Source organism: Melospiza georgiana, chromosome Z (genome assembly GCF_028018845.1).
Source record: "Melospiza georgiana isolate bMelGeo1 chromosome Z, bMelGeo1.pri, whole genome shotgun sequence".
Lineage (NCBI taxonomy): Eukaryota > Metazoa > Chordata > Aves > Passeriformes > Passerellidae > Melospiza > Melospiza georgiana.
Window position 1 is genome coordinate 65,427,105 of NC_080465.1, and position 22,130 is coordinate 65,449,234.

Below are 22,130 nucleotides of genomic sequence, written 5' to 3' on the forward strand. Positions count from 1 at the left end.
AGGCTAGCACTGAGAAACTAGATGGAAAACTTATTTATGTATGGTTTGTGAATTAGTGAGAAGGCTCTGCCTTAAGATTTTTTTTTATCTTCCCTAATAGTTACAGAACTGAAAAGCAGTTAGGCACAATGTGTAGTTTGATAATCACTAACTAAATGTGGTGTAGACATGTCAGTCAGTATATTTGTAGTTTAATATAGTGTTCCACAGATGTCTTTCGTATCTTCTATTTTTATTCTCTTCAGTAGTTTTTCACCCCAAATCATATATAATCTGTGGGATTTTTAATGTACCTGGCAGCAGTCATGAGTTCTGCTGTGAATAGCTAGAAGTCGAGTCATAGTCAGGGCTAAGCACTTCACATAAAGAGGCTTAAATCAATGTCCTTTTAATTAAAACAGACAAATACCTTTGGTCTGTGTTTTTTAATTTTTTTCCTCCTTTAAGTGATCTTTTGAACAGATAGTTTTTTAAGAATAAAAATAGACAGATCAATCTGATGCAGACCTGTAGCAGAATCAATATACTGCTGAGTATCAAGACTGTGCTTTAACTAGCTGTGCTAAAGGAAAACAGTAAGCTCTTGAAACTCTCACTCTTCTCTAGGAAGAAAAACAGAATTAGAAGGCAAGCAGGAAGATATCTGGCCATGAAGATGAGTGAGTCTTCATGAAGAGCCAGTTACCAGCCCAAGCTGTTGTAAGAGCACTATCAGGCTTCTGTATTAGTAGAAAGCATAATTCTCTTGCTGTGGAACTTTAAACACCATCTATGCATGTGTCTCTGCATTTTGTTGTGATTTTAGAGATTCATCAAAGATGGGCTTTTATTGTTTTGGTATATACAGACTAGTTGTCAAAGAATATTTTAAAATGGTTTTGATTAGGCTTAAATTAAGTTCATGCATTGGACAATCTTCTGAGGTATTTGAACAAATACTTCCCATGAGTCTTCTGATAGGAAGCATCTTGGTTATTATTCTTTTTTCGCATCTAGTTGCATTTCAAAACCTGATTACTGCTTTCAGCTAAAAGATTCAGATAATTAGAGACCAGTGTGTCTATATGAAGAAAATTTTTGTATTAAAATGTATTATACTTTGATTCACATAAACTTATGCCATAATGCTAATTATACAATACTGTACCTCATCAGAGAAGTCAATTAGTTTTAAATTGATACAGGTGAAGCAGAGTGTTATATTCTTGAGCTTACTTTGAGGACAAGCCAGCAGAGTGGAAAATGGTTGCAGATGACATTCTTCTGTGGAATTTGTTTTCCTTGAACATATTTCCTGTTGTCAAATGGTAACCTTTTTTGTATTGCTGTTAGTGTCTTTGGATATAAATTTGTCCTCCTTGAAATTCTGATTTATATTACATTGTTAGGAACAGCCATTTGGTCAATCTTTGAAATGTAAAATGATCTTGAAACATCCTGTGAGATCTACTAAATTGAAATTATTTATATAATCTTTTTCTTAACTCAGTTAGCTGATGACATGTGATTGTCATTTCTTGAGGTTTTTTTTTTTCCCTCAAAACTGCTGGATTTTTAAAACACAATTACAGTTGTTGGTTTGTTAATCCTGTGAGTCAGTCTATGCTGAACAAGAAGCTTATCTGAAACCCTTGGCAGCTTCAGTGAAAATTAAAAAGCATGCTTTACTACAGAGATTGTCAAGAGTGAAAATAATATTTGTCCAGTCGGACAGCTTGCTTTTGTAGTCACTAAATGAAAGTTGAGATTCTGTCTCTTCCTTGAAAGCTTCTGTGTCAAGAAGGTAATTTGGACTGTTTGTGGTTTGACAGGGATTATTAAAATCAGATGAAGTGAAGGGAAGAAAGTGTGAGAAAGCAAAATTGACAGTGACACACTATTATTTGCAGCTTGGATCATGATGACTACATTGATATGATAGATTCTAAATGTTAGTTTCACTGTGGAGTTATATTAACCAGCTAATACAGTAAAATGCAGTTAGAGATTATTTTTCTGTCTTAACAGACCACCATCCGACATTTATTTTCACTAGGATGTTTGGGAGGGGAAGTGTAGCAGAAAATGAAAGATTAGAAGGGGAAACAGAAGGTATAAGGGAGTGATTCAGAAAGAACTTAATTTTTTCCTCTGTGATTTGATTTATCTTATTTTATTTTTTTTTCAAATTTATACAGTTTGCTAGTATACTTCAGAGAGAATAAAACTGAGAATTAAGAATTGGTGGAATGGGCCATGGGCCATGACATTTCTTTTTGCATTGACTTGAAATTGGTGGGAATTTTTTTGCATTAATAGTTTTGCTTAAAGTGAGCTCAAGTCTTAGATTGCTATTTCACATAAATTTTTCATCACTTGCATCTTGTGTGCTATTTTTAAATAGTGATATTTTCTGCCACTTTGAGATAAATAATTTAGAAACTTAAATTATTGCAATATTCATATAGTTGAATTTTTAATTGCTGAAGATACATTAACTACCAACTGTATGCATCTTTTGGTGTCTAGTGGATATACAATGTATTATTTAATCTTAATCCTTTCTTAATCTCTTAGTTGTATAGGTAAACTTTCATTTTTTGAATAGACTAGTTAGTGCAAAAGTAAGACATCTGACTAGTTGAGTTTGAAGAGTGCTGTCATTTCTATTTGGTTTCCTTTTCTATTTTCCGGTATGGAAACTTTGTGAAAAATTGCATTTTGGGAGTTTTTAGCTGTAGAGTCTTACAGTGTTATAGGAAAACAGGGAGTTAAAAAAAAATAGGTGACACATGAAAGCCTTTGCTCTTATTTAGCATAGCCATACCTTCGTATCTTTCAAACAATGTCATGCAACATTTGAACAGTTAAGCCATGCTAGCATGTCATCTTCACCTATCTTACAGTAGAGAGCAGCATATTAGCATCCAGAGTGATTCATCTAGTAGAACAGAAGGGATAAGGGAGCAGAATGACTGACTGAGGGAAAGGAGGTTGCACAGAGTTGTTTGCAAACTTGCAAAATAAGGACTGTCATGAGAAGAGATGGTGAAAACACAGTTGAGACACTGCTAAAGATGCTCAGGTAACTCAGAACCCAATGTAAAAGGAAAGCCCACTGATGTGGGCTGTATGGGGAAATGTGAAACACAGATAGCCACATTAAAATTAAAAAAATATATGTAAAGACAATCTTACACGGAAGTAAATGTCATCTATATATTTATATTTACTCCTGTATCCATGTCATCACAGAGTAACCCATCTATATGATATAGGAAAGCCAGTTGATGTAATCTTTTTGAACTTCAGTAAGGCTTTTGATACTGCCTCTCAGAGTATCCTTTTGGACAGAATGTTTGGCTTGTAGCTGAATAACCATATTATGCAATGGGTGAGCAGTTGGCTCATGAGTCAGGCACAAAGGGTTATGGTGAATGGGGTGACATCAGGCTAGTGTTCAGTCAAAAGTGGGCTTCCATGGGGCTCCATCCTCAGTTCTCTTCAACATATTCATTAACACTTGGAGGCAGAACTTGAAAGTAAGTCTAGAGATTATGCTACATTGGGAAGCGCTGTTGTCTCCCTTGAGGACAGAGATGCCCTGCAGAGAGACCTCAACAGGTTAGAGAGATGGTCAGTCACCAATTGTGTGAAGTTTAACAAGGTCAGGTGCTGGATTCTGCACCTGTGATGGGGCAGCCCTGGATGTGTGCATAGACTAGGGAGTGAGAGGCTGGAGAGCAGTGCTGTGGAAAGAGACTGGGGTCCTGGTCAATGGGAAGTTGAATATGAGTCAGTAATGTGCCTTGATGGGCAGAGGGGCAAACCAGGCCCAGCATCACCAGGTGGTCAAGAGAGGTGATTGTCCTGCTCTGCTCTGCACTCGATTGGGCTGCACCCTGAGTATTGTGTGCTCTTTTGGGCACCACATTATAAGAAAGACATTAACCTATTCAAGAGTGTCCAAAGGAGATGGTAAAGGGTTTGGAAGGAAAGTCTTATGAGGAGTAGCTGAGGTCACTTGGTTTATTCACCCTACAGAAGAGGAGATTGAGGGGACCCCTCACTGCAATTTTAAACATCCTCATGAGGAGAAGCCGAGGACCAGTTGCTGATCTCTGTGGTGACCACTGACAAGACTCAAGGAAATGAGTTGCATGAAGCTCAGTCAGGAAATGTTTAGTTTACACATGAGGAAAAGGTTTTTCAGTCAAAGGATGGTTGGGCACTAGAACAGGCTGCTCAGAGAAGCGATTACTGCACCAAGTCTGTCTGAGCTCATGAAGTGTTCCAAGAGCGCTCTCAGGCACATTGGTGACTCTTGGAGTGTCTTTTTCTGAGGGCCAGGAGTTCGACTGATGAATCTGGTGGGTCTTTTTCAATTCAAGAGATTCTATAATTCAGTGGTATTCTTTAGATGCTTTGTGTACACAATTAGTTCCAAGTGCAGAAATTAAAAAAAAAAAAATCACAAATTACGGTACTCTAAAATAGAAGAATATTTAAAATTCAGTTCAGACTTAGACTTAGTTAAACTTACTCTAGGTTAGTTGGGGTTGTGGGAGAGCTGTATTTCCTCAATACACGGGTTTTACCATGTATTTAGTCCAATTCCCATAATTTTGAGAATATCCCTGTTCTGTTGAAATCCATCTCTGTTTCCTTGTTGTCTGGTATTCATCAAAGGGGAGATTAATTGAGTCGAACTACATTTCCTACTATTTGCCATCTGTGGAATTAAACTGAAGAGTAAGAAGAGAAAAATAATAAACTCAAAACCTAGCATTTCAGTGTTTGCAGTGTTTTAAGTACAAAAAGTAAGATAATTGTTTAGAGCTTCAAAATATGGCAGATCAGAGGGATTACACCTGGCAACAGTGAGTGTTGATTATCTTGTATAGTTCCAGAATTAATTTCAGATTGCTTGTTCATGTTATCATGTAATAGTTGTAGTGAGTTTTTTTCTTAATGTAAACAACAAAAATGCATTTCACAATTTATGAAATATAGTATTTTTACTGCATTTACTGCAGGTGTAGTGCACATGTTCACATTTTGGCATAAGTTAGTCTGTGAAAATGTAATTTAACATTTCATTTTCTTAGTGAGATGTGTAATTCATCTCATATCCCTTTCCTTGTATAATTCATTTTTAGAGCAGAGCCTTCAGTCATGGCAAAGGCTTGTCTTTATAGTTTTTTTAAAGAAACAATGTAGCACCAGTATTTGTGATTAGCAGAAGTTTTCTTTCCATTCTCCCATCAAAGTCTAATTCATATAAATGTAAGGGAAAGTGATTGGAATCTTTCCCTAAGGACATCTCCTAAGAAATGAGGGATGCCAAAGGGCTTTGGGCCTCTATGGAGGCCATGTCACTCAAAACTAGTCCACAGGGTGATTAAACAGTTCTTGTTAATTTCTAAGGGATAATCTCCTCTTTACATTTCTGTCAATGTTTTGTGTAAGGTGATGACTTGTTTTGGTAGTATGTAATGGCTTTTGTTCCCAGAACCACTGCAGCTAGAAAGTAATGCTGAATTTTGGTGAAGTAACACATTAACCTTCTGCCTGTTCTTGAAAGCTTGTTGGAACAGTAAAATTATGTATTAAAAAAAGAAAAAAGCAGGGACGTTGCACTAAATAAGCATTTTCAGTAGTTTTAAAACATCTTAACAGGATGTCAAAGTTAAATAAATTTCTACATTTCAGAAGGCACATAAAATAAATGAACTTGAAATTAAATGAAAAAGTACATGAGAAGCAACAGGATTTTGTATTTTTCTCTACTAAATGTTTCCTCTAGTAGTTGTTAGTGTTCTACAATTATTTTTGTACCACAGAGGACCTTTATGTTATTTTTATCTATGACTCCTTAATCTGTCAGAAGCTTTATGCAAAAATACTGAGTAATTTTTGAACTGAGATATTTTTTTTTAGGTGCTGAGTAGCTCTTAAAACTAATATCCAGAGAAATCTGTTATCTGTTACTAAATTATGTTCAGCCGCAGTAGCATGAATAACATCAGATTCACTAGGTATGTCTTTTTAACAAGTTAAACAAGAAAGAATTATTTTCTGACAGCTATTCTGGTATCCGTTATAATGATGCAAGCGTGAGGACTTGCATAATAAGAAAGGAATGGCAGCCTGAAACTATGTGCGATGTGGTATTAAGAAATACAGTTACTTCAGGCAAGGGTATAAGCACATGGGTTGAGGTGAGGCACAGCAGTTGTCGCAGCAGGTTGTGTGAGCAGGGCAAGTTGGAGGGCACATGCACTCCCCAGCTCCTCAGGTGAGCTCTGCTGGTGCCCACCCAAGTAGAACAGGCCCAATGGTGGATTCCGTATGGTTCAAAGCTGTTGCTGGAAGGAGCAGGGTGGCCCAGAGAGCTCCCTCAGAAACATACAGCTGTCCAGATCTCCATCTGCAGAGAGTGTTAAAGCCTGGCATTAGTACCAGAGGGCAGCAGGGACACAACATCTGCATGTACTATGGCCAGGTGAATGATCCTTTATTGGATAGGTAGGGGAAAGCTTTGTCACCAGGGATGATGGAAAGACTGAGGTGCTTAATGCATTCTTTGCATCAGTGTTTAACATAAAGACCTGTTATCCTCAGGACAACCAGTGCCCTGCACTGATATACAGGGACAGGGAGCAGAACAAACCCCCTGCAGTGCAGGAGGAAGTAGTGACATGCTGTGGTACTGAGACATTCCCAAGTCTGTGGGGATGGATGGGATTCACCAAAGGGTACTGAGAGATCTGCCAGGAGAGCTTGCCAAGCCACTCTTCATCATTTATCATGACTTCTGGTTAACCGGGGAGGTCCCAGACAACTGGAGGTTGGCCAACATGACTACAGAAAGAGTTGGAAGGAGGATTCAGGGAACTACAGGCCTGTGAACCCAACCTCAATACCAGAGAGGGTTATGGAACAGATTATATTGTGTGCAGTCACATCCCACATACAGGACTAACAAGGGATCAGGTCCAGCCAGCATGGGTTTAGAAATGGCAAGTCCTACTTGACCAGCTTCATCTCCTTTAATGACCAGGTGACCTGGCTAGTAGATAAGGAAAAGGCTGTGGATATTGTGTACCTACACTTCAGTGAAGCTTTTGATACTGTCTCTCACAGCATTCTGTTGGAGAAGCTGGCAGCCCATGGCTCTGGCAAGTGCACGCTTCACTGAGTTAAGAACTGGAAGGTTGGGTTGGGCCCAGAGTGTATTGTACTATGTTGAACACATTCCAAGTGTTCCATGGGCTTGGTGGTTGGAGACGAGGATAACACAGACACCTCAAAAGTCCATGTGACAAACAGTGTATTTTATTGTTGAGAGCCTTCTTAGGCTTCTTGAGGCTCTAGGGCCTCAAGGAGATAGGGAATTCAAAACTCCTGGTTCTAGACAGGTCCTATCCTCACACAGGCCAGCTCCTGACCTGTGAGATATCTGCAGCCCAGGATGGAATATAATTGGTGAAACTCCCTGTCTCAACTCAGGGCCCAATTTATGAAACTGGGCTAGAATTCTTATTTATCAGTACAAGCCAGCGTTGTACAGTAACAAGTTGTCATGGTTTGACCCGGAAACAGGATTTCTGGGATGCTGTAGATAGGGCCAATGAGTGCTCAGATTTGAATATTGCCATCTGGCCCAACCACTGGGCATTGGATCCACCTCTGAGAACACAGGGTAAAAGCAGGGCTCTCCCTGGCAGTTCCTCTTTGGGTTTCTGGCGGGAAGGAGTTGGGTCTCTCCCCCGGCCCAGTTGCTGGCTGGGCGGGGGGAGGGGCAAAGCCATGCGGCCCTGCCCGGGAGAGGTAGGCCTGGCCCCCCCAAGGGTGGAAGGAAGAAGTAAAGAAATGCCGGGAAGCAATGGGCAGCCTGTTCCGCCCCGCCCTTGGAGACAGACAGAGAGAGAGTGCAGCCTGTGTTTGTGTGCCGTTACCTTGAAATTCAGTAAATATGTGCTGGCAGCAGGCAGCCCGGCTGAGGAGATGGGGGGTTGCAGCCAGGAGTCCAGCCGCTTGGAGGAGTTTTTAACCCTTCTTGGACAATGAAAACTTCACAGAATATTAACCCTTCCTAGACGAGTGATGAAGGTCTGGACCAGAGAGAGAGAGAGTGAGAGATGTTGGAAGAATGGAGAAGAGGGAGTGGCATTTTATGCTGGACTCTTTTGTGTAGCCATGGACAGAGCTATGTTTCCGTGTGATACAGAGACTGAGTCCAGGGGGAGAAATGTCCCAGAGCCAAAGAAGATTCAGTGTGGGGACCCCTCGGCCCCAGGGGGTATATAAAATATGGGGGGGACAGATGTCCCAAAGGTGAGAAGGTGAGATACTGTGCTTTTCTGGAACTGGACAAAGCATCCTTAAAAAGACAACTCTGGAAGCAGCCCTGATTCTTGTTTGGTGATGAGAGCACCGGAACAAGGATGGAAAAGGCCACCACGACACATGGAAGGGCTCCCTCTCCTCTTGAGGAACTGGAAGTTGAGCATAAAGGGGTGGTGCTGGACCCAGAACTGGTGATTTTGGAAGACGTATTGTATTGGGAATTTAGGGGGGAGGAGGAGGAGAGTGTTTTTGTGAGGTTTTCATTTTCCTTGTGTTTTCTTTTCTTTTGTGTGTAGTTTAGTAATTGTTTTTTGTAGTTTAGTTAATAAACTTTTCTTTCTTTCCAAGTGGGAGCCTGCTTTGTTTATTCCTGGTCAAAATCTCATAGCAGACACCAGAGAAAGTGTATTTTCATGGGGGCATTTGGCCTTGTGCCAGTGTCAAAACTTTGACACAAGTGTGGGGGTGAATGGTGCTGCAGTTGGTGGCCAGTCACTCCTGGGAATCCCCAAGGCTCAGTATGGGTTCCAGCCCTGCTTAATGTCTTTATTGCTGGTGTGGATGGGGGGATTGAGTGTACCCTCAGTAAGCTGCAGACAGCACTCAGCTGGGCAGGAGTGTTGATCTGCTGGAGCACGAGCAGCCTCTGCAGAGTGATCCGGACAGGCCGGGCCGAGGGGCCCAGGCCGGCGCCGTGAGGTTCACCAAGGCCAGGGCTGGTTCCTGCACTTGGGTCACATCAACCCCATGCAGTGCTACAGGCCGGGGACAGAGTGGCTGGAGAGTGGCCCAGGAGGAAAGGACCTGGGGATGCGGACTGACAGCTGGCTGTACGTGAGCCAGAGTGTGCCCAGGTGGCCAAGAAGGCCAATGGCATCCTGGTCTTTATCAGAAACGGTGTGGCCAGCAGGACCAGGGCACTGATTGTCCCCCTGTGCAGTGGTGATTCCCCAGCTCAAGTCCTGTGTTCAGTTCTGGGCCCTCCACTTCAAGAAGGACATGGAGGTGTGGGAATGTGTGTCCAAGAAGGGCGACAGAGCTGGTGAAGGGTGTAGAGAGCAGGGCCATATGAGGGGCAGCTGAGGGAGCTGGGGTTGTTTAGCCTGGAGAAAAGGAGGCTCAGGGAGACCTTGCTACTCTCTACAGTTGCCTGAAAGGAGGCTGTAGCGAGATGGGGTTGGTCTCTTCTTGCAGTCACTTAGTGACAGGATGAGAACAAAGGGCATCAAGCTGTGTCAGGGAAGGTTAATTTTGGACATTAGAAAGGATTTCTTTACTAAAAGGGTTGTTAAATACTGGAATGAGATCAAATACCTTCAAGATGTGTCAGGGGAGTTTCAGTTTGGACATCAAGGAAGAATTTTTTTTCAGAAAGGTTTGTTAAGTGTTGGAATTAGCTGCTCAGGAAAGTGGTAGAGTAACCATCTCTGGAAGTGTTCAAGAAAGAACTGAATGTGGCACTTGGTGGCTTAGTTGCTGTGGCAGTGTTCAGTAAAAGATTGGACTTGCTTGTCCTGGAGCTCTTTTCCAACCTTAATGTTTTCTGATTCTTTGATAAGTAAGGTATGTTTTAGTAAGGTTTGTCAAGAGCTGCCTTTTCTACATCTGTGTTCTTCAGAGTATTCAGTTTTAGAAAATGTCTTATTACAGTGCTTTCCAAAACTGAAATAGGCACATAGGTTGAAAAGCTATTGACTGCAAACTGCTCTGTGATCTAGGAAACAAAGATAAGTTACATATGGAATTGTGTTGTCTTCCCTTGTTGAGCAATCATTCCAGTTGTGCTTGATTGAGTATAAGAGTTATATGATCATCTATCAAAAATCTTGAGATAAAGTAATTCAGCAGCTATTGCAAGGTGGAAATAATAGCTATTTGTTCTCGTCATCTGTTTGAAATGATCCGACAGGAACATGAACATCACACAGATATGTTTATAGAAGAATTTCTAAAAACTCTATCAGTGCTGCAGAAATTTATTTCTTTGTATCTTTAATTTGCCTAGTTTAAGAAAGCGTAACTGTGTAAGTTTAAGAAAGTGTGTGCTTGTAAACTATTAGTAAGTTTAGTCTATGTAATTGTCTTTCTAAAAGCTATGTATTCATTTTTTAAAGTTGTAGTTTATGTAATTAGTCTAATTTTTTCTTCATTCTTACTTCTTCCCTAATAAATGCTGCACCCATATTATGTCTGAATGAATTTTTGGTATTTCGAAATCCGGCACAGGAACATCCAGCTTAATTTCTCATGATGAGCTAGTTATAAAAATTACTTTCTCTTATACCATAGCAATCATAGTCTGGCATTTTATCTGAAGAATATCTCTCAGTGCCTGACTTTTATCTTTTGTGAAAAAAGTGGAAATTGAGAAAGTTGATAGAGAACAAAATTGGAATATTTAAACTAATTTGATGTGCCAAGTATTAGATAAAACATTCCCAATATCATCAACACTAGATTCAGTACATTTGACGGTGACAAAGTATGGCCTTTATACTATGATTTAAATGTAGGTTTTAAAAAATTAGTTAATTAAAATGGGGAAAAATTACAGCAACATGAACAAGTAAGAAGGACAATTTTGACCAGGAAAAGGTTAATTTTTTGCAGTAGCTGTGAAGTAGCACAGCCAGGGCCCCAAGGCTATGTATACCACCTCATGTCAATGCCAGGAGTGGGGAAGCAGACTCTCTATTTTCCAGGGAAAAGGGGTTCCTTCTGGTTGGGAAAACATGGCTGAAGTTGGATTAGGCTCACATGGTTCAGCAGTGAGCATTTTGCATGTAAATCACCCTCACTTTTGTACACTTTTAAAATTCATATTATTGCTCTTACTACCTGTTTTCTTATCTCATTGTTCTTCCCATTAAATTGTTCTCCTCTCAGCTCATCATCCTTGCTTTCTGTTCCTCCATTTCTCAACTCATCACACTGCTGTGGGCGGGGGGGGAATGAAAAAATGGAAGAAGCAGCTGTGAGCAGTAGTGTGGTTTTGGAGAATCTCAGTGGGGGCTTTGACTTGGGGAGTACCATTCCTAAACCATGTCAAGCTTTCTTCCCATCTTCTTCCCTTTCTCACATTTCCCATCTTGCATACTTGTTAATTACAAATATCTAAGTTAAGGGGTAAACAATGTTTTTTAGTAACAAACTCTCAAAGTAAAAGTGAAAAAATATTTTTCTGGTTTGGTAATAAAAAACTTTCTATTAATTAGTAATACTAAAAAACAGAGCAAATCTAAGAATCTTTTATGTTACTTTTAAGATCTTACTTGTATGCCAAGAATGAGTATGTCAATTCACAGTTCTTAGAATTGTAATATGATTATTCATTTAAACCTTAGAAACAATCTTTGTCACAGGATGCCATTTTAATTTTTAGATGTTCTCCAACTTAGCACAGGCATTTCTATAAGAAAGAACACATAGGCCTTCACTAGTTCATTCTTTTTGCTTGTGTTATTTGTCATGTGTCTTTCAAGCTCAGTGATGATTAGGCAGAAGTCTTTGAGTCAACACTTCTTAGCAAGCAGGCCAGGTTTGTTTTTTAGCTGTCAGCTGAAGGAGGTAGAATTCCTGTGGGTAAGACTTGGAGGGCAGTAATGAAAGGGAATATCACTTGCTTATGAAATGAGAGGGCATAATGGGAGTTATGCCCTCCTATTTCTCATACTTTATCTAATAATATTTAGGCCACTGCAGCTGGCATTGCCTCAGTTCCTCTCAGTTATCTAAAACAATGATGCTGTTCTCAAGCCGTGAGTTTCATGTCTCTTGTTGTTTTGGCATTTTACTTACTCAAGAAGAATCCATGCATATCTTCATATAATTTTCATTACTTTTTTCTTTATTTATTTTTTTCTGTCTTCTGCATCATGTTTCTGCATGATTTATTGTGCAACATAAAGCAGCAATGTCCAAGTAGATGGTTTGAGAAGTTCTTCAGAAACAAAGACAGGGAAGGTGGATGTGGTTCTGAGATTCACTGGAGAAGCGACTTTCTGACTAGTATATTGTGTGCCAAGTCACTTGGCTTCTTATTCTGAGTGAGGCTTCCAAAGTGCCTAACAAAGCCATATCTCTGTGTTTAATAATAATCTGAGTCCTGAAATCCTTCCTGGGACTCTGCTCTTGCAGGATTCTTGTTGTTTCTGTCAGCAGACATTCTGAGTGGAAAGTTACAGGGGTGGCTTCTGTGAGAAGCTGCTCAAAGCTTCCTTAGTGTCTGGCAGAGCCAATTCCTGGTGGCACTGAAGATGAATGTGCCACTGGCCAAGGCTGGGTCAGTTAGAAATGGTGGCAATGCCTCAGTGGTAACACACCTAAGAAGAAAAACACCCAAGACGTTGTTATTGCAACTAGAGTGCAGTGAGAGCATGTGAGAGGAACAACTCTGCAGACACCAAGGTCAGCGGAGGAGGGGGAGAAGTGCTTCAGGCATTGAAGCTGAGATTCTTCTGCAGCCTGTGGTGAAGAGCATGGTAAAGCAGCTGTGCCTCTGCAGGCCGTGGAGGGACGCAGAGATCCACCTGCAGCTCATGGAGGAGCCCCATACTGGAGGGGGTGGATGTCTGAGAGGAAGCTGTGACCCCATGGGAAGATACATGGAGAGAAGGCCTTGCTCCCAGGCTGGAGCAGCCTGTCCTTGAAGGACTGCACCTGTGGAAGACAGATCTATGCTGCAGCAGTCTGGGGAGGATGGCTGTCTGTGGCATGGACTCATGTTGCAGCAGTTCACAGAGAGCTGTTGTTTATGAGATGGACTCACATCAGAGAAGTTCATGGAGAACTGTCTCCTGTGTGAGGGACCTCACTGTGCAGCAAGGGAACAACTTCTCTCCCTGAGCAGCCGAAGAAATAACGCCTAATAAACTGATCACAACCCCCACTCCGTGTCTCCTTGCACCACTGGGATAGGTAGAGCTGGGAAAGAGGGAGGGATGGAGGGAAGGTATTTTTAAGAGTTTATTTTACTTCTCATTATCCTGCTCTGGTTTTGTTAATAATAAACTTAATACTTAAGGCTCTTAATTAGAGCCTTTTTTGCCCGTGATGGTATTTGAAGAGCAATCTTTCCCAATCTTTATCTGAACCCATAAACCCTTCATTAGATTTTCTCTCTGCTATCCAGCTGCCGAAAGGAGGGAGTGAGTGGCTTTGGCCATGGGTTGGTCAATGGTCTTTAAGGATTAAGAGTTATCTTATCTTTAAATATTAAGAGTTATCTTTAATAACTCTTCCAACCTAGTAATTTTGTGAATTCTATGGTAGGTGTGTGGCATCCAGCCAATATAAACCCATGACAAGTATAAATGATCCCAAAGTGTCCTAGAGTCTCCTTCTATTTGCCTTTTCTGATTTTGCCTGTCAGAGGTATTTTTTATTTAAAAAATTTCATATGTGATTCATCTGCCAAACACTAAGTGTGTTGTGTGAATTCAGATGTCCCAGGACAATCCATTTATTTCCTGCATTGGGACAATAGGGAGCCTAATATGTCTTTATTTTTGATAAGATTTTTTCCAAATTGTTATGTAGATGACTGCAGACCCTAATTAGTAGGTGCCTTTACCATAAGTGACATTGTGCTATTTTCTGACTGATGCTCCTTTCATCCAGTTCTCTTTTGTAAAAAATTATTTGGAGACTGGCCTTCTTTCCCTACTTTCCAAGACCTCCAGATAGCACAAATCAAAGTAAGGATTGTCTGCATAGATGGTGCTGACTGTTGTCACTGAAAGCTGAAATCAAGACAGAGCTGTGTGTCCTATTGTGATCCCTCCAGGAGGACTGATACTAGTTGTTCATCTTCATGGACTTTGTGAACTTCATCTTGCCTCTGACATTGATGGCTCAGTGGTGATCACTGGCCATGTTGTCCAGCATCACAGTATGATTGCATCTTTAATTAGGAATACCTAGTATTTTAAGACTTTGTCTCTTGTATTGGATTACAAAATCTGGCTAAATTTAGCAGAGTCTGTTGCAGGGATTTTCTTTTCCATTTATGTAACTATTTTCTCAAAACCTTTAACAATTTAGTTTTGAGTTTTTTACCCCTTTGTAAAACTTGTTTTCATTGGGAAGAGGGTGTGCCTGAGGCAATTTGGAGAAGAAATCCAGGCAATACTAGCGTAAGCCTCATTTTCTTCAGAAAGTTGACTGAGAAGCAGGAATACAGAAGAAGTCAAGTACAAGAATGGAAGTTAAGAGGGCAATTAAATAATTAAATAGAAAGTGTTTGGTATAAAAAACAGCAGGAAACTTTTTAAATTTAACTTCATTTCACAGTTTTGCTGTGAAGAAGAGGCTGTCAACACTGAGGAGAAAGGTGTTATTGTAGGTAGTATGTCACTTATGCCATGATGAAAAGCTTTTTTTCTGAAAGGAAGTGATACAGATGCCTTTAAGATTATTTAGTCAATTTTGCTATCCTCGTACAGTTTCTATGTAATCAAATATTCACTGAAAAGACTTTGCCTTTTCTGGGCTTCATCATGAATTTGCTGGTGCACTTTGAGTGAGAGCAGTGAAGGTTTCCTATGAGTTCAGTCCTTAAGATGAGTCTGATTTGATCTGTTGCATGCTTTGAAGGTTTGGGTAGAGGCTGACTAGGAAGCTACTCCTGGTTGTGCCGTAGGGGGTAAGGAAGCAAGCAAGCAATTCAAACAAGAACTTGCCTTGCAAGCTTGAAAATACATGACACATTTTAGGTTGTGTGTACTCCAGTGTGTATGTACACCTTATGTCCTGGTTACAGACAGGACAGGGGTAATTTTTGCAGTAGCCAAGTGGTTATTCTCTACCACCTCTCATCATTGCCATGGGCAGGGAAAGGGCGTCTCTTCCAGTTGAGGGTAGTGTGGAGGTGATTCATGTTTGGCAGATTGCTATGTGATGAACTTTTTTGTGTGTGAATCATTTCTTGTACACCCTGTTATTAATATTGTTGCCGTTACTGTTAGTTTCTAACTTCATTGCCATTTCCAGTATATTGTTCTTACCTCAACCCAAAATCTTCACTTTACCTCAACCCTTAATCTTTTGTGCTTCCAGTACTCTTCCCTATCTCATGGCAGGGGGAGGGGTAAGTGAGTGACTAATGCTTGGTTTAAAGTGGTTCAGTGGGAGCACTAAATTAGAGAACACCATTCGTAAACCACAACAACCTTATTTGGTGTCCAGCACAGGGTCAAAGGGTTCAGATAACAGTACATCTGACTAGAGTGGGTTTGAAATGAATTTGGTCTAAGCATTTGTTTTATTAGGTATAGAATCACTGCTTATGCTGTGATCTGTTCATGTGGGGATGGTACCTAACCTTGTATATCTTTCGGTGGACACTGTGTGTCCACCACAGTGTTCTTTTTTCAGAGCAGAGAAGGAGATCAGAATGGCTTGGTTACAGTAGTGTGTGATATCAGTTACATGGTAACATCAAGGGCAAGGAAGTAATTTGGGATGTGTGCTCAGTGTTCTGCTCCTACCCTGGCCTTGGGTGCAACCTCTGGGAATTCTTTAGTTATACCCACCCTGTGAGGGGAACAGAGAAGGATGATTTTCCCCACCTTTTTAGCCCCTTTTACTCCTTCATACCTGTTACAACAGCTTTTGAGAATTTTGATTCCCTTTGGATGTTAAGGAAAGCATATTCATACTGCTATGCCTGCCATGTCTCTTCAGCATGATTTTCACCATGTTTAGTCAAGAAAGAGATTTTTAAGAAGGCCATCTACGCCAAGGGTGTTTAGTCATAAGTGGTATGGAATTTGGGAGAAGGTGGATCAGCATTTGGAGCTCTGTTCTGTTCCAATGGCTTTGAAGTTCACTTCTGAGCAACTGCAGGACCCTGATGAAGAGGCAGAATATTTGAAAGAAAAATGCTGTGGCAGTCCCAGAGAGGCAAGCAGTTAAGCACTATGCTGGGCTTTGGCTCCTATTTATTGACTACTGCTTGAGAGTAGACACCTCAGGGGTAAGAGGAGGAAATCAGACCAACAGCCACTGTGGCCACTCAAGCTGCAGCTGAACTGCAGGAACAGCCCATGCCGGTGGAGCAGAAGGAAAAGGCAGATCCAGAGATAATCACTGATCCCTGTCCCTGGGTGAGCTGCAGGGTGTGCAAGAAGATTTGAGCTGCCAGTCTGACCTGGCTGCTCCAGTGCTGCCATATCATGGCACATGATATGAAACTAGGTGGTAATGAGGCTGAGGAGCTGGGATCCCTGTCCCAGGATCTGGCACTGACGAGGGCATTGGGAAGAGGACAGAAGCTCTCAGCCTTTGGAGGTGACTCCTGTCAAGCGTGAGAGAAAGGTTCTCTCTCAGGGATGATCTAGTAGTGCACCCAGGCAGGTGGGGCACCATGGAGAAAGGTATCCAGTACCTGGGAGAATGAGTCTTCTGGAGGTAGTCTCTATAGGGATTCAAATAAGGTGCAGTCCCCTGTAGATCTGGATGAGGTCCAGAGTGCACAATCCACGTGGCAGAAGTTTGTACGGAGCACATGATCATCGTACACCAACTCTCTGGCATCCATGTCCATGACAGGAGGAGGAACAAAGTGCTTTAGGTGATTACCTAGCTACAGCCATGTGATGGTCATCTTTTTTCCTCCCTACTGACCTGCACCTTGTCTGTGGAAAGACTGTCCAAGACTGCAGACAGACTCAAAAGACTTCATCAGATTAGAGAGGAAATGTCCCATGCCCCTCCAGTGTGGACCGGAGTCTAAACTATTGGGAGCAAGTACACTCCTGCTCAAGAGAGAGGGTACAAACCACAAGGTGACCTGTGGCTTTTGCTGTGTGACCCCAGAGGGGATGTAAGGAAGTAGGATGGAAGCCCCACCTCTGTGCTGGCAGCACAGGTACGTGAGTTGGGAGGAAGAACAAACATCAGAGGAAGCTCTTCAAGGATAAATGCAGCTCCAGTTTCCAGTGGGTGAGTCCTCAGACAGAATAGAAGGGCTGATGTTACTTCTAATCCTGAAAGGATCTCCAGTTCATATTTACAAGAAATATCAATGAATACCATGACCAGACCTAGAGAGGCCCTGACTAGTCAGATGGGGGAAAGGGACAATCAAATCTATTGGACTGTGTGAATCCTAGGGCTTGGTACATCAGACCCACAAGAACTTAAGTCTTTAGTTGACACAGATGTTCAGTGTACCCTGATGCCATCAAGATATATAGGGGCAGAATCCATCTGTTTCTGAGGTGACGGGGAGCTGGACAGCTGGCTGTGCTGGAAGCTGACTGGGAACAAACAGCAAACGCACTCCACTGTGACTGGTTCAGAGGCCATGTGCATCCTGGGCATAGATTACCTCAGGAAGAGGATATTTCAAGGACTCAAAAGGCCATCATTGGACTTTTGGGATAGCTGGGTTTGCATGACCTGCTTTTGGAAGCAGGGGCTATAGGGTGTGGATTTTGTGAGAAGCTGCTGGAAGGTTCCTCAGCATCTGGCAGAGCTGATCTTTGGCAGATCCAAATATGAATGTGCTGCTGGCTAAGGCTGGGCCAGGTAGAAATGGTGGTAATGCCTCAGTGATAACATAGTGAAGATGAAGAAGAAGAGGAAGAACAAGAAGGAAGAGGAGAAGAAGAAAAGAAAGGAAAGTATTGCACAGTTTTTATTATAATCAGAGAAGAGTGGAATGAGAGTATGTGAGAGGAGCAACTCTGCAGACACCAAGATCAGTGGAGAAGGAGAGAGGAGATACTCCAGGTGTCTGAGCTGAGCAGCTTGTGCGATGGAGCCCATGGTGAACATGATGGTGAAGCAGGTGTGCCCCTACAGCCCTTGGAGATCCATGGGGGTGCAGAGATCCATCTGCAGCCCATGCAGTAGATTCACACCAGAGCAGGTGGATCCCCTAAAGAGGCTGTTACGCTGGGGAAGGCCTGTGCTGGAGCAGGATATCTGACAGGCATCTGCAGACCTGTGAAGAGACGAGCCCATGCTAGAGCAGGGTTCCTGGAAGGACTTTTGACCCCATGGGGCACTCATTTTGGGGCAACCTGTCTTTGAAGGACTGAGCCCAGTGCAAGAGTGACCCACATTGCAGCAGTCTGGGGAGGACTGCTACCCATGGGATAGACTCACCTCTGAGAAGTTTGTAGAGAACTGTCTCCTGTGGGAGAGACTGCCTGTGGAAGTAGTAGAAGGACTTCTCTCCCTGAGCTGAGGGAGAAACAGTCTGTAATGAGCTGACCATAACCTCCATTCCTTGCCTCCCTGTAAGCCACAGCTGGGATGGAGGTAGGGGTGCAGAAAAGGTGTTCTTTAAGATCTTATTCTGCTTCTCAGTATCCTGCTCTGATTTTGTTAGTAATAAATTCAATTAATGTCTCTAATTTGAGCCTGTTGTGACTATGATAGTGTTTGGTGAATGATCTCCCCTGCTCCTTGACTCATGAACCCTTTGTTATGTTTTCTGTCCCCTGTCCAGCTGCAAAGGGGAGTAATAGAGAGGCTTTGGTGGGTGCCTGGCATCCAGCCAGTGTCAATCAATGAGTCTGCTGTACAGACAGAGGGCATTAAGTAGCCTTACCTGGTCTTTCAGAGGACCTTTCTGCTGTAGGACTGCTGAAGGTTGAAGAATAACAGGTAATGGTCACCACCACAACAGTGCAGTGTTGGCAATATCACACCAACCAGGACTCAATGACCTCCATCCATGAGATGATTCATGGATCATAGCACCAAGGAGCAGTCAGTGAGACTCTCACCCTTTAGAGCCCTCTATGGCCAGTGCATAACTCCAGTAGAGAGTGGAGACTGACAGAACTATGGTCTGAAGAAAGTCACACTACCACTGAGCATTGCTGTGCTGTATATGCTGGAACTTCAGTATGAACTGGAGTCCAAGGCGGCAAAGTGCTGCCATCATTAATACTGCTTAATGTGTTTTTCTCCATTCCTTTAGCAGCAGACTGCCTGCAACAATTTGCTTTCACCTGGAGGGTATTTAGTATGCCTGCAATCAATTGCCCCAGGGCTGGAAACACAGCACCACTATTTGCCTTGGACTTATCCAGACTGCAGTGGCATAGAGTGTAGATATTGCTGAATGAGAGAAATGGCCAGTGCTCTACCACTACACTGACTTGTGTAGTGGTGGAGCACTGTGGATGGCAGCAAATGCCCTGTGGGGATGGCTAAACCAATGGGAAAAGACCAATTGGCAGCACAGAAGTAAATCTGGGCTGCTGAACTGTGGCAAGATCTCACTGCCCAGGTAGAGGAGTTGGCTGTAAAAGCACATCATGCAGATGCACATGCACCCAGGAGCTGGGCTGCTGGAAAACATCACAACAATGAACAGGTGGATTGGGCTGTCGAGATTAAAGTGTCTCAGGTGGACCTGGGCTGGCAGCATAAGGGTGAATTATTTCCAGTCAGTGGGCTCAGTACACCTCAGGTTATCAGGGAAGAGATGCAGCATAAAGAGGGACGCACAACTCAGTTATGTACTTAATGATGGACATTTTCTCCGTGTTATTCAGAAGTGAAATGTGCACTGCATTTAAGCAAGCAGGTAGGTAAAGTCTCTGTGGTGTGGTGGACAATGGTCGAAATATAAATATGGAGTGATTTGGCAAATTAATTACATCCCTCTCCCACAACCTGGGAGACAGGCGCTGAGGGCTGACAGTGGTGTAAAGCGCCCCTGGATGGCTGGAGATGTATCCTGTGCCTCACCCCACTGCCTGGAACACCCGCTTGGGCCTCAGAAAGCAAGTCCTGTGACCACATGGCACTCCGGAAATAATGGAGTTGTAAAATAGGACTCATTTCAAAAATAGCCTCATAGACCTCATAGCCAGAGATCATGGTATGGAGTATCATGTTCCCTGTCATGCACCAGCCTCTGGGAAAATTGAGTAATACAATGGACTGTTAAAACCACATTGAAAGCAATGGGTGGTTGGACCTTCATACATTGAGGTCTGCACTTAGCAAACCACTAACCACTTGGTTAGTTAACACTAGAGGGAGGCTCCATGAATAGACCTGGCCCTACCCAATCAAATCTCATACTAAAGAGGGGGATAAAGTTCCTGTGATGCACATTAGGAATATGTTAGGGGAGACAGTTTGGATTAGTCCAGGTTTAAGCTAAGACAAACCTGTCTGTGGGACTGTTTTTGCTCAATGACCCGGGTGTACTTGGTATCTAATGCAGTTGGATGGGGAAACATGATGTGTACCTGAAGGGAATTTGATTTTTAGGTGAGAGCAGTCTGTAATATTTTGTTGTATAATATTAGTAGCTGAATGCTGTAACTAGCATGGATAGTGAGTACGGACTGCTCCAGATACACTGGTCATGAGCTCGTGGTGCAGCTTGCAACCACCCGACAGCACAGCAGCCCTCCTGCCCTGGAAGGGATCTAGGGCAGAGAACCCACAGTCATGGGCTCAGTGAGCTCAACAGATATGTTGGAGGAATGACTACTGATGATAGCCGTGCTTGTGTTTATGTACTATGTGTGTATTGGTGGAAGGTGTAGGATTTGAGCATAAATTAAAGGGTGCATAATAAGGGGTGGATAATGTCCTGTTTTTTTCCAGGGCAGGGTTATTTTTAGCAGCAGCCAGGATGGGTCATGGCTAGCACCTGGAGGTTATTCTTTACCATCTCACATTATCACTGAGGGTGAGGGGAGGGCATTCCTTCTGGCTGTGGGGAATGTGGCAGACATTTGCTCAGGACAGGTTTCTGGGTAGTGGGCTTTTCCATGTATGAATCAATCTCCTTTCTTGTACAACTTTTGTGTATTTCAGGTAACATTGTTCCTGAAATACATTGTTACATTTTTGATCTTATTGCTGTTTCCAGTAAATTGTCCTTTTCTCAACCTGTAAGCTTCACGTTTTACAATTCTCCTCTCCCTCCTGCCTCAGGAAGTGGGGGAGGAGAAAGGGGGAGTGTGCAAACCAGTGTGTGCTTTGGAGTGTTTTCAGTAATGATTCCTAAATCATAACAACATGGTAAAAATAGTTAGCTTGTAATTATTTTACTTATGAAGTGTCTTTTTCTTTAAGGGGGGGCAAACAGATGCTTAGCAGTGCTGTTGAAGGTGAAAAACATAGCTGAGTAAGAATATGAGCCTGCATTGTGCTGTAGATTCTGAGTGGTGCATTGTACATTCGGCAGTGTCATTTCAAGCTTTACAAGCTGAGCAATGGCAGCAGAAAAAAGTAATAATTTCATTTAAAAAAAGATGAAAAAGAAAAAAAAAAGGGAAATTTCTTGGCTAATAAAATGATTCACATGATCCTGTGTAGTACTACTGCAGTAGCAGTAATAATAGTATTTGGGAAAAAATCCAAAATCCATTACATTTATACTACGAAACAAACTTTTAAGAATGCGACTATAAACTTGGGCCAATTTAAGAGGTATCTCTGTGGAGAGCTTCTGTATTTCATTTTTATAAAATGGACATCTTTCATGCTCTCAGCTTTAAATTGAGTAGTAATGAAAGAAAATAGAGTGTGTGGGAATGAAGGAGCTGAAATGCAGCCTACCTTTTAAAAGCTGTGGTCACAGACTATTTTTGTAATTCTTTTTAAATATAATAGTTTCATTGGAAGGCTATTTCCTGTTAAAATTCCAGCAACTCTGTCTGATCTACTGAATGACAAGACCTTAAAGGTCTTGGAATTTCTGTCTTTTAAATACCATTGTCCTTAAAGTGAATTGTGTTACAATGGAAGATTTTTCTAATAAACAAGAAAAGAAAAGTCTTTTAGAAGTAACTAGTGGGTATTTGTAAGGTTTT

General features: G+C 42.1%; 1 protein-coding gene across 3 annotated transcripts in view; it reads left to right on the forward strand.

The window, feature by feature from the left end:
* KIAA0825 (KIAA0825 ortholog) overlaps positions 1 to 22,130 on the forward strand; it is a 229,143-nt gene that overhangs the window by 10,156 nt on the left and 196,857 nt on the right. The window lies entirely within an intron of this gene.